Source organism: Ovis canadensis, chromosome 13 (assembly GCF_042477335.2).
Source record: "Ovis canadensis isolate MfBH-ARS-UI-01 breed Bighorn chromosome 13, ARS-UI_OviCan_v2, whole genome shotgun sequence".
Taxonomy (NCBI): Eukaryota; Metazoa; Chordata; class Mammalia; order Artiodactyla; family Bovidae; genus Ovis; species Ovis canadensis.
In genome coordinates this window covers 58,854,923-58,871,058 of record NC_091257.1, presented here as the reverse complement: position 1 = coordinate 58,871,058, position 16,136 = coordinate 58,854,923, and the positions used below count along the sequence as shown (strand labels likewise).

The following is a 16,136-nucleotide window of genomic DNA, read 5'->3' as shown; positions in this document are numbered from 1 at the left end:
AACCTACCTGCCAGTGCAGTAACATGGGTTCAATCCCTGGTCTGGGAAGATTCCACATGCTTTGGGGCAACTGAGCCTGAGTGCCAAAACTACTGAAGCCCACACACCCTAGAGCCTGTGCTCCACAGTAAGAGAAGCCACCTCAGTCACCACAACCAAGAGTAGCCCCCACTTGTCGCAACTAGAGAAAGCCCGCCCATCAGTGAAGAACCAGTACAACCAATAAATAAATACTAAAATAAAGCAAAGTAAATATACTTTCATGAAGCAATCACTCAGCCGCAAATCTGGATCATTAACAATATTTATATTTGCATTTATATTCGTATTTACCTGTGTTCTCTCTGATGTCTTCCTTCTGCCTCCCTACAAGAGGTAACATTTTGCATTGTGGATTTCACCTCATTTGTTAGTAGGTTGATGCTAACTTGAAGCACAACCCACACCAGAACAAGGTGATATTGGAAAGTGGGTGGAAAAATCGGATAAAGAGGTCAAGCGAACACGGCAGTAAAGGCTGGAGGTGCGTAGCCTGACCTGCTCTGAGTGGCAGATTTATAGCCAGCACTGCTCTCTGAAAACCACTACCACGTTCACAGCCATATAAGGCTGAGTGTCTGCAGGAAGACCTTCCTCTGGGATCAAGGTCCTGCTCGCCATGATGATCCACGAATGATCATCCACGTGATGATCAACTTATATTTTATTAAGAGAAGATCACAAAGGGCAAACTTTAGTATCCCAGTTGGCAGAATCAAATTTCTGCTTTGTCTCTGACCTGGAGCCTCCTGTCTTCTGAGACCATCCATGGAACTGACAGCCTAACTTGCTGGTTGCAAGTTGGGTGATATCCTACATGCTTCACCACTCGCGGCAGTTGGGACAGGAAGCCACACGGTGTTTGCATTTTCAGAGCACTCACAAAACTCGACATAAGACAAACTGAAGTTAACCAGGGGCTTTGGGCGCCTCAGATGAACATCTATATAAAAATGTAAAATGATACTGTGCCTTTAGGTGCCATGTGTATCAGAAATGATTCATTTAAAAAATCAGTATCTTCATGTTCTAAATGAAAAATCACCCTAATCACCCCCAAAGAAAGCACTTCAGGGAGTATTCAAAATATGGGAGTGATATTCACATCATCATTTTGTTTTATTGTGATGTGTGATATGGGTGTTAGTAATCCATGGATGGGAGGAAGACAGAGAGAATATATATATTCTGAAGACAGAAAGTTGACAGCAGGGTGAAAGCAGGCCATTAACTTTAGTCACTCCAGAGATTGTCTTCCCTTTCAATAACCTCAAATGCAGTTATTCTGCCATTTAACATCATTATTTTGATTCTGAGAGGACTATTCATCTTATAAGTCAATTAGTTTGACTAATGGTTAATTTTCATAGTTAGTATTCGATTTTGTTCAAGTGACTCAGAAGTTCATGGGCCCATCTCTCTTTTTCATTCTTTTTGTTCTTTCACTCTTCTTCCCATTCATCATTTTCTCAGTGAGTTCCCTGGGATCTGCTAAGCAGATTATTTGCTTAATGTGCTGCATTAGAGTGGAATTTTGCACAGAAAGGGAATGTTTTGCTTTAAGATTTGAACGTTGCGCTTGTTCCTAGAGGCAATCTTGCTATTAGAACACAGTTAGAAAGTGAACGTTAGGTGCTTGATGAAATGAAAGGAGCCTAAAACAGGGAGGCACCCCCAGCTGCAAAGCTGCAGGAAGCGGTGGGGACTTGAGAAGCCCCTCTGTATGCAGCATGTCCTGACTCCAAAGCCACTCCAATAAGCAGATAATCTAAGGAAAGCCTGCCACAAGTCTTCTAGACTCCCCATCCATCAAGTTATCCCTGTAAATCTCTCCTTTTGAGAAACTCTGGGACTCCCTCTGGATCTCTCTTCTACTGAGAGACAGAATGGAGAAGACAACAGTAGCTAAACTGAGTCTTTCCCAGTGGCTCAGCTGTAAAGAATCAGTTTGCAGTATAGTAGACATGGGTTCAACCTCTGGGTCAGGAAGATCTCCTGGAGGAGGAAATGGCTACCCACTCCAGTATTCTTGCCTGGGAAATCCCATGGACAGAGGAACTTGGCAGGCTACAGTCCATGGGGTTGCAAAGGGTCAGACACAACTTGGCGACCAAGCCACCACCACCACTGTGGCAGCAGAACTCTGACCACAACCTCTGCAGCAGCCAGCCCAGGAGGCTAAACCACAGTCCCTATAGCCATCAGCCCCAAATGGCCAGGACTGGGCCAATAACTGTCAGCTTCTCTGATGTTGGCCCCTGTTCATATTCCTAACACAGAACTGACCAGAGAAAGTCACCTAGGGGCCCCATGGTAATATTAGCCTGCCTGTAGATTTCACCACCCCGACAGCCTCAATCTGGGGTCCCCTGAAGCCCTCCCTTTTGTCCACAAGGAAGCTGCCCAGCTCCCCTGCCTGCCTACGAGTCCCCTGACAAAAGCAACTGAGGGTAGCTGCCTGCCTTCACTCCAGGAAGCTCAGAATGAATAGCCTTTGCTTGTTCCCATCCGTATGGTCTTCATATATTTACAAGTAATGTATTAGAAAAAGTCTGTAAAAGGTCAATGGTTCCATAATAAAATCCTTCAGTTACTGAATTGCAAAGTTAATAAAAGTTAGCTTTTTATTTTTCAGTTAGTTTGTATGTTTGTATTACCACCAAAAAAAAAAAAAGGCACAAAAAAGATAGTGAAAATTATATGGAACCATGGCAAATAGATGGGGAAACAGTGGCTGATTTTACTTTTATGGGTTCCCAAATCACTGCAGATGGTGATCACAGCCATGAAATCATAAGACGCTTACTCTTTGGAAGGAAAGTTATGATCCACCTAGACAGCATATTGGAGAAGGAAATGTCAACCCACTCCAGTACTCTTGCCTGGAGAATCCCATGGACGGAGGAGCCTGGTGGGCTACAGTCCATGGGGTCCACAAAAAGCCAGAAATGACTGAGTGACTTCACTTTTACTTTCAGACAGCATATTAAAAAGCAGAGACATTACTTTAACAACAAAGGTCCGTCTCATCAAGGCTATGGTTTTTCCAGTGGTCATGTATGGATGTGAGAGTTGGACTATAAAGAAAGCTGAGCACCAAAGAATTGATGCTTTTGAACTGTGGTGTTGGAGAAGACTCTTGAGAGTCCCTTGGACTGCAAGGAGATCCAACCAGTCCATCCTAAAGATCAATCCCAGGTGTTCATTGCAAGGACTGATGTTGAAGCTGAAACTCCAATAATTTGGCCACCTGACGCAAAGAGCTGACTCATTGGAAAAGACCCTGATGCTGGGAAAGATCGAGGGCAGGAGGAGAAGGGGACGACAGAGGATGAGATGGTTGGATGGCATCACCAACTCAATGGACACGGGTTTGGGTGGACTCCGGGAATTGGTGATGAACAGGGAGGCCTGGCATGCTGCAGTTCATGGGGTCACAAAGAGTCGGACACGACTGAGTGACTGAACTCAACTGAACTGAAGGAAATAACTACTGACAGCAATGCCCCATCATCACCCAAAGCACACGCCTTCCCCAGAGTGGAGATGCGTGCTTGTCAGGTCCTACCTGATACCCACATCTCCACTGCAGGAAGAGTTATCACAAGTTTTACTTTCTCAGTGTTTGTATTTAATCAGTAGGCTTCACATGGATCCAGGTCCATGATCTTCTATCCATAATTCAAAATCCATAATGCGTTAAAAACAAACAAACAAACAGAAACTGGCAGTCTAATGGTTAAGACTTTGCCTTCCAATGCAGGAGATGCAGGCTTGATCCTTGGTCTAGGAGCTGAGATCCCATGTGCCTCAGGGCGAAAAAACCAAAACATAGAGAAATATTGTGAAAAATTGAATAAAGATTTAAAAACAACTCAAGAATTCCAACTTCCACTGCACGGGGCATGAATTCCATCCCTGGTCAGGGATCTAAGAATCCACCTATACTTTGTGTAGCCAAAACCAACCAACCAAACAAACAAACAACAATAACAACAGGAAAAAAAAAAAAAAAACCCTTCATAATTCCTCTAGTCTCATCAGGTGGCCCGAGGGGAGGATAAACTGTATACTGTCCTTAGTTAGCTCCAGAATCCTTAATGTACCTGACTGTAGGAAAGTGGTCAGGACACCATATGATCCATTGTATCCACCACGTTTTTCCTTTCTAAAATTCGAAAAGATAACCCAAATCTGAATTTTGAATTCAGATCAAAATTCACATCAGACCCTGTGTGTTTGGGGTGGGGCCTTGTGAACCTGCCTGCTGGACGCTAGGGCCCTGGATTTGCTCACTACCCCTTTGGGCTCCAGCAGAACCATTCTAGACAGTCCACCCCATCCAACCTGGTAAAATAACCCACCTCTCATTCAGCCTAGCTCCTATCCTGAATGGGGACACTATAACCCAGAGGGCTTCTCACAACTAGCTGTGACACATTTTTATGTATCTCAATCCATAAATTAGAAAATCTGGCAACTTTTGAGTACAGGTCGACACTAAAAGAAAAAAGATAATAATTAATGAGCATTAATTGTTGTAGTTATTAATACTACTTGGTTCAAATTACTTTCTTGGTTCATACAATGAAAATCATCATCAGATTTTCTACTTGTTAGGTTTCTATTCATTTAAAAAGAAAAAAGGCTAGTTAAACTTGACCCAAAGGAAAGCATGTGATTCACAAAACAGTGTAAATTTGGACATGAGGATAGATTATGAGACCTTTTAAATAATGCAGACCCTGCTCCCAAGAAGACTTTTGCCAGCATTTAATCCAGAAAAGTTTCTAATGAATAAGCATAGGGATAGTCCTGTCCTCAGGGATCATCACCAATTCAAAGAGATATTATAATAAAATTCCGGAAATTTCGAATAATGTTGTCAAGTTGTTATATATAGCTGTTCACCCAGAGTTCTCACAATGAAACCAGAGAGGTTCCTTATTTCCTTTATTTGGACAAAGATGGTAAAACCATGAAATGCTAAACCTTGGATGTCTCCAAAAGAACATGTGATTAAACCACTTACTTTTTATAAGAAAAAGGACATTCAGTTCTTACCTAAAAAACCTTCTGCTCAAAAGTTGCACACGCTGAAAACTGGATGGTCATTTTGCTGCAGTGTAATGGAAATTTTTAAAATAATAGTAACAAGCTGTCTGAGCCAGGCAAAGGGGAAAGTGCTTACTCATTTAATCTGTTTACTGATTTAATCTTACTTCTAAAATATGTATTCCAATAGAGAAACTTTGTCAAACTGAAACTTAAAGTTAAATGTGTAATGATCTGGGTAATTTGATTTTCAGATACTTTCAAAAGGAAACCGTATTTTTAAATCATGTTTAGAAGAGTCTCTGTAAAGTTTTCCAATCAGATATTTGATTGAAGTTTTATTTACCTTGTATTTTCTATAACACATTGAAAGTCATTTTTTTGTTAAACTATTATCCCCGTTTTAAATGGTTGATGGAAAGTAATACCTGCTGCTGCTGCTGCTGCTGCTGCTGCTAAGTCGCTTCAGTCGTGTTCGACTCTGTGCGACCCCATAGACAGTAGCCCATCAGGCTCCCCTGTCCCTGGGATTCTCCAGGCAAGAACACTGGAGTGCGTTGCCATTTCCTTCTCCAATGCAGGAAACTGAAAAGTGAAAGGGAAGTGGCTCAGTCGTGTCCGACTCTTCGTGACCCCATGGACTGCAGCCCACTAGGCTTTTCCATCCAAGGGATTTGCCAGGCAAGAGTACTGGAGTGGGGTGCCATCACCTTCTCTAACCTGCTGATCAGTTCAGTTCAGTTCAGTTGCTCAGTCATGTCCGACTCTTTGCGATAAAAGGAAACAAATATGGACAGATCTTGTAGTATAGCCAGGTTCCCAGAAATTCTTTCTCTTCTCACCTTCTCAACAAAAATTTCTAATCTATAATTCCCAGTGTGAACCATTTATGGTCCTTTAGACAGTTTTCAAGCCACTTCACAATTTTAGCAAGAAGAAACAATGTAAATTACAAAATAAATTTTCAATATTTTAATGTCCATGATTGTCATGTCAGTTTTCTTTTTTGTTTTGGGGTCAAGTGATGATTCGGAGATGATTCAAAGCTTTTGAATGCAAGCTTTCATTACTTCTGTGAGTTAATAATGTAGCTTTATGTCAGCCTCCACTTCCTGAATAGCAGCGTAACTTTCATGAGAATTCTTGCTACAGAACCGAAGCCTGGTCTCCATGCTCATTCCTGTTACGGGATATTTGTTGATGCTGTAGGAAGTATCTTCTTAGTATAAACCAAATGTGTGAAATATCCCTCCCCCACTACTGCAGAAATAACCAGAGGCTGGAAAGACAGCATTTGATAAAACAACTTTGCTCGGTCACAGCTGGAAACAGAGATACTTTAAAAAATGGTGAAGAGGTTACAGGAGGATGGCAGGTTCTCCCTGAAAATGCCACTTCTCTGAAAATATAAATGTTCTTATAAGAGAGACAAGGAGATTCTACAGATAAACATCAGCTGAAAAATATTCTTGACTTCAGTGATCCCATATCCCACCCACCCATCCAGTTCCCTATCCAGGCGAACTGCAGTTATTAGGCTAAAACCACAGTTGGCTGAGTAGCAGAGTTGCCAAATCACAGTCTTGGACCCTGTAATACGACCAGAATTCCCATCAAAACTCTTGCCTTGAATCTTAACTTCAAGATTAAGAACCTCAGTCTCCCTGGCCTTAAACAGAGAAATTGGACCAGAAAGATCTAGAGTCCCTTTTAGTTCCAAAAGTCAGATATTACGTACAATAATCCTCTCACGACTCAAATACAATTATTACAACTTCTGAGATTTTAGTTTCAAATGTTGCTGTCAATAAAGTCATTACATTTTTTAGTGTATTAGGAACTAATAAGCAAGGAGAGAAAATGCCATTTTAGGTTGTTTTCGGAGCATTGCTTCTCCCTCATTATAAAACAGGCTGTTGCGCCCTCTGCTGGTATTTCTGAGGTTGCCTATCAGGTGACTGCATTAATTTTCCCGTTTTAAGGATATCTGTGCTTTTTTCCTCCTGTTGTTCCCAATAGCTTTCAAAATTGTTTTCTGATCTCTATTTACAGTAAATAGAAATGCCAAGATAGCTATGCTGGTCTGGAAGTAAAGTTGTGAGCATTTAATGGTACATATTCACGTTTCTCCAAAGAGGCTATTGTAAATAGCGCTTCAGTGAACACTGGGGTGCATGTAGTTTTTTAATTATGGATTTCTCCAGGTATAGGGCTTCCCTCCTAGCTCAGTTGGTAAAGAATCTACCTGCAATGCAGGTGACCCTGGTTTGATTCCTGGGTTGAGAAGATCCGCTGAAGAAGGGATAGGCTACCCACTCCAGCATTCTTGGGCTTCCCTTGTGGCTCAGCTGGTAAAGAATCCGCCTGCAATGCGGGAGACCTGGGTTTGATCCTGGGTTGGGAAGATCCCCTTGGAGAAGGAAAAGGCTACCCACTCCAGTATTCTGGCCTGGAAGAATTCCATGGACTGTACAGCCCATGGGGTCACAAAGAGTCAGACACAACTGAGCAACTTTCACTTTCACACCCAGGAGTGGGACTGCTGGATCATACAGTAGCTCTGTTTTCAGTCTGTTAAAGAACCATCACACTGTTCTCCATAGTCACCGTACCAACTGACATTCCCACCAATAGCGCAGGAAGGGCTCCCTCTTCTCCACATCCTCTCAAGCATTTATTGTTTGGAGATTTTTTGAGATGCCTGGATTGAATTTGTTGATATAAATAAGTGGACCATTTGAACTCTACTTACCTAGTGTTCCAAATGAAGTCCCAGCCTCATTTCTGGACTTTTTTCAGGAAGCTAAAGGCTATAAAATAAAGTGGGTTCCGTGGCTACATAGCCTTACTCTGTTTCTTGCCACTTATAGAGTAAGAGGCCATTCCTAGAATGACACTATGAGTGTTACACACGTGTGTGCATCCACTGTGCCAAGGAAACTGAGGGAACACAGACAGCTCTGCAAGAGGAGTGACTGGATTCCGAGTCACGATGAATAAAGATTTGCTAATGAACAAAGAACAAAGAAAATATCTTCTGGGGGGGGGGATGCACTTTGGGTAGAATTAATCAAAGGAATAAATAAAGGAAACCTCCATTACTCACTACTTGAAAGTTCCTGAAATTATGTCTCTTTCAGGGTCTTTGAAGATGTTCTAATTAAGTTTCTAGAGAGGGAAGAATATTTGTCCCTTTTAATGTAAACAAAAAGTCAATTTCATGTCAGTGACATTTTTATGATTCTTGTACTCACAAAATTAACTGTATTCTTCCATCACTCTTCACAGAAGGCAGCGTGAAGGAAACTCTTCTAGAAAAGTCCCCCATTTAGGTGAATTTATAGAAACCACACAAGGACCTGCCCATTGCACACACCAAAGATGATATGATACACAAGAAGGCATCTTTAAATCCTGAAGTCTTGCTTTGAGTGGAGGACAGGATGGGTTCCAAATTTTATAAATGTTGTATAATCATATTGCAATGCTTGGAGTAAGCAGGCAGCTAATTACTGGAACCGCTGATAGATAAGATGGGACTAAAAGAGCATGACATGCAAAACAAGACTGTTTTAAAATGAAATCCACATTTAGTTTAGTTCATAAGGGGCTGGTGCCATCACCGACATCCATGGCAGAGTTCTGCTGAAAGACTCAGGGGCTTCCACTAAATACCAGCCTCACTGCCCTGAACTCTCAGATCCATAACAGTCTGTGATTTAATCACAACACAGATGAGGTAGGACCTACCCAGGAAATGCAGGCTTATTGTTTCATGTGCCTGTAAAACAGTGAGTGTCTGTCAGGTTATGCAGTTCAGATTGGTTGCATGATTAGGCCTGTGATCTGCTTTATTTTTTCCTTCATTCTCCCACCAGCCTCCTGCCTGGGCATAGTGGGCACTATGTCAACTGGAAAAAAAAAATACATGACCTAAAAGTTGAGATACATGTTTTATTTGGCAAGCAAAGCTGAGGACTTAAGCCCCTGAAGCAGCCCTTCAGATAACTCTAAGGCAAGGGTACTCAACCTCTGGGATCTAATGCCTGATGATCTGAGATAGAGCTGATGTGATAATAACAGAAATAAAGTGCATGATACATGTGGGCTTTCCAGGTGGTGCTAGTGGTAAAGAACCTGCCTGCAGTGAAGGAGATGCAGGTTAAATCCCTGGGTTGGGAAAATCCCCTGGAGGAGGGCATGACAACCCACTCCAGGATCCTTGCCTTAGAATCCCACGGACAGAAGAGCCTGGTGGGCTACAGTCCATGAGGTTGCAAAGAGTTGGACACAACTGAATCGACGTAGCACGCTCACACACATAACAAATATAATGCACTTGAATCATTGCAAAATCATCCCCCCAGCCCTGGGCCATGGAAAAATTGTCTTCCACACAACGAGTCACTGGGACCAAAATGGTTGGGGACAGCTATCCTAAAGAACTGCCCCAAAGAGGTAAGGGAGAAGCCAGGACACATAGGAGTTTTTGCAACAAAGACCAGGTAGTTAGAACATCAAGGGATTACTGTTAAGTAAAGAAAACCGGACATTTCAAGGAAAGGCATTTTGCATTTTTCTGTGTACAGGAAGTTGCAAGAGTCTGGCCTCACGGAAGTCATTCCTTTGATGTACCCTCAGCCATCTGGGGCCAGCGTCTGGTTCTTTCTCCTCCTGAGTCCCCTCAGGGTGCCCCGCTGGAGTGTCTGCAGTGGCTTGATGGCTGTAACATCTGTTCTGGCAGGTGACAGTTTTCCGTTGACAGCTATAGAACCTAGATAAGGAAAAGAGAGAAATGCATCGAGGGGCCCCTTAGGATCAAGGTGGCTTCCTTGCTAGAACTGCCTTCCATGCTTTCTGAATGAATAAAAGACGCTTTTCTACCTGAACAATTTATAGATGAGTCAGTAGGTTTGAACGTGTGCCTTTCTTAATTATTTGGGGGCTTTCACGAATTTTACGGGAAAGAGGGACTTCCCTGGTGGTCCAGTGGTTGAGACTTCGCCTTCCAGTGCAAGAGGTGCTGCTTCTATCCCAGGTCAGGAAGCTAAGCTCCTGCATGCCTCAGAGCCAAAAACCCAAAACATTAAAAAAAAAAAAAAAACCAGCAATATCATAGCAAATTTAACTAAGACTTTTAAAATGGCCCATATCAAAAAAAAACCTTTAAAAAAATTTTTGAGAGCATATTTGGTTGACTTAGATATGGCCAAGGTGGTGGGGTTGGTAGCAGGAGAGGGGGAAAGCAAATATTTAAATCTGATCAGCACTGATGCTTTCAAAGGAAAATAGTCCTGGCCCCAGACCTCGTCTTCCCTGACATACTAGGTCTAGGCAATCAAATGAATGAAAATGTCAGGAAGAGACGTAATTGAATCCAACTAGTGACTGCACAGCCAAACCTTATTAAATAAGGTAACAGGCAAGACGACCCTGGAAACCCATTACCCTAACTCAGTTATTCCCCTTTGCCCGCAGAGGGTCTTAAGCCAGGGGAGAGCTGGAAACAACAGACTTGAGCATGACCAACTGTAAAACACCTAACCCATAAGAAAGTATATATTCAAATTATTCTTCTCTTTTTCCAGCTTTATGGAGATATAATTGAGATATAACACTCTACAAGTCTAAGGTGTACAATGTGATGACCTGATACACTTGAATGTTGTTGCAAAATGACCACCTTATCAACAAGGAACACCTCCATCACATCACACAGTTACCATTGTGTGTGTGAGAGAGGAGAGCATCTAAAATTTACTCTCTTAGCAACTTTCAAGTACACCACACAGTATAAGTAACTACAGTCACCATGCTGTATACTGGATCCAGAACTCGCCCATCTTTTAACTGGAAATGTTTTACCCTTTGACCAGTACTTCCCCATTTCTTCCACCACCCTCCACCCCTAGTTTCTGGCACCCATTTAAAAATGTAAATATACTATTGCTACCTATGCAAAGATAACATGTTCAACTATCTTTACAAATCTCTGTCAGTTGGCATCCTTTCAATGTTTCAGAATCCAGTATAATGTTTACCTGTGAAGAGTTTTTTCATAAACTTTATGGCACATAAAATCAACTTAAATTTCTTCATCTTATGGAATTTCAGTTCCACAGTGGGCTGACAGTGTTCTCACAGGGAAAAAAAGAACTAGAGTTGCTGGCAGTTTGTTTTCTTTTTAATCTAGAAAGCAACAATACAACTCATGGTTAACATCTTTTTTAATTAGTAAATTATATACTAACTCATACACAAGCCTGAGTCAACAGACAAGCCTTTATTTTCTGCACCATGCAATTCTCTCCAACCATTACAGAAACTGCTTATTCCTGGTTGTCTCAAAAGCTTCCTAAACACAGGGAATTTGGACAATTACAAAAGGTTTTTGTAATGGAGTCCCTTCTGCAAATCAATATTAAATCAGTATCTGACTTGGAAAGAGGCACAGACCAGAAAGTCATTTGTTTTAAAGGCGTCTTAAGAAAACTGCATAAAAAAGAAAATGCCTTTAATATCCTCCTAATAAATCAAAACAAGAGATAGCTTGTATAGTAGTAAATGTAACTTTGAGAAAAGTTATATCATTTTTTAAAGGAATAAACATGGATATTGTTTTGAGAACCACTAATTTTATAATTTACCTCTTTAGTATCATTTCTTTTCTTTAATCCTCTAAACTCTGAAAACTATAGTAAATGATACATCTGAATGCTAACAAATATATGAAATTGAGTAAGCCAATATTTTGAGAATTATTTGAGACATAAACTTTAAACTCAGATATTAGTGAAATTAACCCAACCTGCAAATTCACATATTAATCTCCCCAAAAAACTATGTTTGATTATTGAAAATGTCCTAGCTTTAGAGAATTAAAAGGTATATAAGAAGGTAAAGTCTTTAACAGGTAGCTTTAAAATGTGGAGCATGAAATTTACCTTGTTACATGTTAAAAACGTTATGGCTCTTGTGTAGCCTTTAATTCTGTCAGCATTTTCCTGAAATTCAAAATAATTACAATGTCTTAAGTTCAAGATAACATTTTAGGTTACAATTAAAAGCATTGGTTCATTTTTTATTCTGCCTCTGACTTAGCCTAGCTACAAATCTGGACACTAATAAGAAAAAAATACTAAAACATCTTAAAAACTTTTTGAAAGGTTCTTAAACTGTACTCAATGACCTGTTGGGTAAATTAAAAAAACATTTAAGACATGGGAAAATTCATTTAATCAAAATATTTTCTATCTTAATAATGATATTTAAAATCCTTTCAATATTATGAGGCTTTTTCTTTTCCTTTTTAAGGTATAACGTTTCTCTTCCTGGTTTTGGAATCAATGAACAAATACAGGGCTATGAACTTGGTATGGACACAATCAGATCCTTTAAAACATTTTTTTCTGTTTCCTTTTTTAAGTTTCCTGTTGGTCTGACACATTGTGTTCTCACATCCTTTTGAAACCATGTGAGAAAGTAATCAAGTGCATCTCTCTGTCCCCAGATATGCAATGTTTATTAACTGATTGAAATACTGAGAGGTCACCACAACTTGTTATATATGGTCATTCAACCACACAGAGCAAGTGAGGAGACCAGGACATAGGAAACACCCGTAGAAAAGGACAATGAATAATGGGCAGTTTAATTTTTCTCAAAACACAGAAATATAAAACAGTAGCAACAAGCTACTATCATGATGGGGAAAAAAATGAAAGCGGTGACAGATTTTACTTTGGGAGGCTCCAAAATCACTGCAGACGGTGACTGCAGCCATAAAACTAAAAGACACTTGCTCCTTGGAGGGAAAGGTCTGGCCATTGCTATTTAAGACTGGCTCCCTGCAAAGAGGAAGGAGGCACAGGGCTTGTGTCTCAAAAATGCTTTTTTTTAAAAAGCACTGAATTTGCACATTGTAGAACTACTTCCAGTAAAAGCGATGAGGAATCTTCAGACAACATTGCCTTCCAAAGAGTTCCTCCTCAGGAATTTAGATGTGCAAACACAGAACACATACTTGAGGATTTAGCTCCATCTACAGGAAGCGGGAAGTAAAACAAATTCTTTGTAAACAGTTCTCACAGCCCGCACCCAAATATTAAGACTGTTTTTGCTTCTGATAAAGGATGTTTTTCCACTGAGAACGTTCAAGAGCAGAAAAGAAAGTGAGAAGAGGAGCTACGTGCATTACAGGGGCATTGAATGGACTTTCAGTTCAGTTCAGTAGCTCAGTCGTGTCCGACTCTTTGCGACCCCAGAGACTGCATCACGCCAGGCCTCCCTGTCCATCACCAACTCCTGGAGCTTACTCAAACTCTTGTCCATCGAGTCGGTGATGCTGAAGAAGGAATTCATAGGGCCTGTACTCCATTTTAGGCCTGTTCATGCTGATCATGCTCAGCCACCTTTCCAATGGACTCTGAACTCTGTTTCAGTTCAGTTCAGTTCAGTCGCTCAGTCGTGTCTGACTCTTTGCGACCCCATGAATCGCAGCATGCCAGGCCTCCCTGTCCATCACCAATTCTGTGTTTAGTGCCTATGAAAATAACAACAGAAGGATAAGACCCCCTCCAGACAGGGGAACCTTGAAGATCGTATCTAGGTTACTCATCGCCTAAGAGAAAACATACACTAATCACCCCTTCCTCGAGGCAGGCCATAATTTTTTCTGTATCAATCAGTGTGTAACCTCGGGTTTATTGATTATTGGCTAATTGTTTGACTGTTTGAGCACATGAGCACGTAGCATGTGAATGATGGGGGTATTGGGATTGTATTTTCCTTGGTTTATGTAAGTCTCAAGGAATTTGGAGTGGTGGGTTCAGACACGTACACATGGGGTATAAAAGATTTTTGCAAATGCTGGTCGGGGTCCTTGGCTAAGAGAAGATTCTGCCTTGGACCCGCTGGTGTAATAAACTGCACTCCACTGTCTGCATTGTCCTTCTGAGTGAGTTTGTTTCCCGGAACAAGTGTCTACAACACCACGAGGGGACTTTAATTTTGTTTTGTCTTTCCCTAGTACATTAAAAAAAGAAAAGTAGGTTCATCCTCGGTTTTAAAAGAATGAAGTGAAGTCGCTCAGTCGTGTCCAACTCTTTGCGAGCCCGTGGACTGTAGCCTACCAAGCTCCTCTGTCCATGGGATTCTCCAGGCAAGAGTACTAGAGTGGGTTGCCATTTCCTTCTCCAGGGGATCTTCCCGACCCAGGGATCGAACCCAGGTCTCCTGCATTGCAGGCAGACGCTTTAACCTCTGAGCCATGAAAAGGACCATTCTGCAGTGGCAATGTTGATGGTGAGGTCTAAGAATTTGTGGAGCTGAGGGTATATGGGAAATCTCTATCTTCTTCTCAATTTAGTTGCAAAACTGAAACTGCTTTTAAATATATTATCTTTTAAAACAAAAAGAACCTCAGGTGGAGCCCATTCAAAGCAAGAAGTATTCATCCTTACATCAGGCTTAGGAAAATATGGTTCTTTTCGATGTTTTCTGTCCTTAATTATGGGAGGATGTATTGACCATATGATCAAATTTTGCATCATCAGGTGGCAAGTAAAATACCATTTAGTCAAACATTAACGTGTTTTTCAGGACTACAAATAGTTTATCTTCAGTTGGCTTTGACATTAGTAGGGAGTCTCTGGGCAGTTTAATTTTTAGGACCAGAGAAACTTTTAAAATAACAGCAAATACTCATTAACTTATTTAGTCACTTTAGGAGTGACTTGTGTATAGTAATAACCTTTACTCTCATGAGACCTAAACAAGGGAGGTATTTTAATCTCTATTTTGCATATGAAAATACTGAGGAATATAGAGATTGAGTTACATCCCCAAAGTCACAGAGCCTGTACGACAGAAACAGGATCTCAACCCAGGAAATTTATTTCAGAACTGATGACCTCAAACCCTACAGTATATTTTGCCGCTCAGCAAAGACCATCTAATATTTCAGTGTTTCAATTAAACCAAACATTCTTTGATATAAAATTATAGTCACACCTCTATTGTTTATAGGTTAGTATTTATATCCTGATTGATTTAGGATCACCCAAATGTCATCAATGCTAAGAAAGAGCTGCCAACAGTTCTATTTAGAAAATCAATAATTATGGAACTGGATTCATGGCTCTCCAAGTAAGCTTCGTCATCAAGTACCAAATGAAATTTCATCAGGAAGTATTATGGAAAAATATAAGGCGTTAATTTATGTAAATCAAAACATGAGCTTGCAAACTACCATATTTATTATTAGAAACACAGGCAACTTTGACCATTTCTCATCTATAAAGTCCGTATTTGAATGATGTTTTATCTAAAAATCTATAAAGACACTGGAATACTGAAATGGAGAAAAATGGGTCTGAGAACAATTTCCAGTCTGCTTTCAGTTGCGTCAGATGCCCAGGTATAATGTGGCCGTTATAACTACTGGAGCACTGCTTGCCATCTCGCACGCATGGATTCAAAGTTGGGATGTGTTAGGCAGGTAGAACAGGGAAAGGGAGTCCAAGATGGCGGTGGCTGCAAGAAAAGGAAGGGAAAAGCCCGCGAAAATGAGACAAAAGAAGGTCCGGGGACAGGAGTGAGGACCTCAGGTAAAACAAACAACACTCCTGGCTGGCCCAATTTACATAGGACAGGCCCAGGGAGACATAAACGTATAAATAGAGGAGCCAAAGCCAGCTCTCTCTCTCTTTCTCCCGCGCGCTGGGGCGCTCTTCTCCTCGGGTCTTTGGATCGACGTGCCCTCACGCCTCGAAGATGGATTTTCCTGCTATCTTCTAAATAAAATAGAGCTGTAACACTGATTTGTCTAAGAGCTATAACATGGTCCATTCAAGACCTGAGAGCTATAACACGGTCTATCCAAGACCTGAGAGCTGAGACATGCCGAGGGGGCTTTAATGTCCGTCACTCCAAATCTTTGTTGTGGCGAGACAAAGAATCGAGGAACATACACTCGTGTGATAGGATGCCAGTGCCAGGAAACAGAGAAGCCCGAGTTGTACTGCACTTCATGTTTGCTAGCA

At 41.1% G+C, this 16,136-nt stretch overlaps 1 protein-coding gene across 4 annotated transcripts in view; it reads right to left on the bottom strand.

Moving 5' to 3' along the window:
* Positions 1-5,103: 5,103 nt before the first annotated feature.
* The window catches only part of LOC138417532 (malignant T-cell-amplified sequence 1), a 43,444-nt gene continuing 32,411 nt past the window's right edge, over positions 5,104-16,136 (bottom strand). For 2 of the 4 annotated variants that reach the window (XR_011248187.1, XR_011248188.1), the window contains 3 exons: positions 12,039-12,098; positions 11,136-11,283; positions 9,035-9,868 (listed from right to left, as the gene is read on the bottom strand). The gene's annotated coding sequence lies outside the window, so the exon portion shown is untranslated. Of the gene's footprint in view, positions 5,159-5,522; positions 5,680-9,034; positions 9,869-11,135; positions 11,284-12,038; positions 12,099-16,136 lie in introns of those variants that run through there. The other 2 variants (XR_011248190.1, XR_011248189.1) reach the window with 2 other exon arrangements.